This window comes from Pistacia vera, unplaced genomic scaffold (genome assembly GCF_008641045.1).
Source record: "Pistacia vera cultivar Batoury unplaced genomic scaffold, PisVer_v2 Contig94, whole genome shotgun sequence".
In the NCBI taxonomy this organism is placed as follows: domain Eukaryota; kingdom Viridiplantae; phylum Streptophyta; class Magnoliopsida; order Sapindales; family Anacardiaceae; genus Pistacia; species Pistacia vera.
In genome coordinates, this window is record NW_022196823.1 from 1,622,204 (window position 1) to 1,623,898 (window position 1,695).

Sequence of the window (1,695 nt, forward strand, 5' to 3'; positions counted from 1 at the left end):
TTAAATATGCAGCGGGATAGTTTCCTACCTGCAAAATCAGGGGAAAAAGTTGGGTGGGAGAGACAATTTTTTTTTTTTTAATTAAAAACCGTGTACACCCTTAAAACGACTTGTATATAAAAACGGAGGGAGTATTTCATTTCCAATTTCAATATCATTGCGATCCCACACCATCACCATTATCTTCTCTGATCATCATTTATCAAAACCTCTCAAACCTTACTCTCATTGATCCCACCAATTGCCAACAATTGAGTGATTCGGGTTTGAGCAGCTGCTTCTCCCAAGTCAAATTTCGATCAATTCCAACCACCAAAATCCAACGTTACACTACCAAAAGACTCATTAACCTCCCCTCTTAAAAAACCACAATAGCCTAAACCGAATTTGTTCTCTGTTCATCGTCGGAATATATATTTGAATAGTAAAATGATATTTTAAAGTATGTAGGTAGGATAGTGTTATTAAACCATTATTTGAGTGGGAAAATTGGTTAACTCTTAGGGTGTGTTTGGTTTAGGGAATATTGGATTACTAGGAATGTTAGATTACTTTAATCTTATATTACCTTGAAGATTACTGGGAATGCTAGATTACTTGAATCTTATATTACCTTGAAGATTATTGAGAATCTTTAGAAAAATGTGTTTGGTTAGGTTGTGGGTATTTTATATTAATATGTTTGGCTAGGGGGAATAAATTGGTGGGTATATTATTTAAATTACTAAATTGTCCTCTTTTTAAATATTTCTTGGATTATTGTATTTGAGTTATTGTTCTTATGGTTGTGGTTAGTTAGCAAGTTAGTTAGTTTAACTGTAGTTAGTTGGTTTAACTATGGTTTACTTAAAAGTGTATATAAAAGAAGATACATCTTCTTCCTCCTCTGTAGCTTTACACCCGAAATAATAAAGTTGAAGAATATTCATTTTTCCTCTGAATTAAAACATGGTATCAGAGCAGGCTTCTAAACACTGAATCTATTTTAAAGAGAACCAGCCTAAATCCGAAGTGATGCTCTTCTCAATCTTGATTTCTTTCTTCTTCAATTTTTTTCTTCAAATCGTCAATTTCACCCAATTTTAGCAGAGATACAAATTGAGATTTAAGATGTCGAATATCACTGATTGTGGATCTCCTCTCTACGTTCATCCATCAGACACTCCTAGTTCAATCTTGGTCTCGGAACAGCTCACTGGTACAGAGAATTATGGAATATGGAATCGCGCCATGACAATTTCTTTGAGAGCCAAAAATAAGCTAGGGTTTGTAGATGGATCTTGTGAGAAGTCCGAATTTGATCAATCGTTGCATGCTCAATGGGAGCGCTGTAACTCCTTAGTTCTTGCATGAATTTTTAATACAATGTCGAAGGAGATTTTCAATAGTATCGTCTATTCAAGCAGAGCTCATCAAGTTTGGCAGGACTTGAAAGAGCAATACAACAAGATAAATGGAACAAGAGTGTTTGGGATTCACAGGGAGATAGCCAATCTGGTGTAAGGAACAAACTCGATGGCTGCTTATTATAACAAACTCAAGACTTTGTGGGATGAATTGAGTTCGCTGGTAAGTTTACCACTGCCAGATAGTGACTTGGCCAAAGCTTATTTAGCTCACCTGAATTAGCAGAAGCTACTGTAATTTCTGATCGGACTAAATGATTCTTATGGAATGGTTCGAAGTCAAATATTA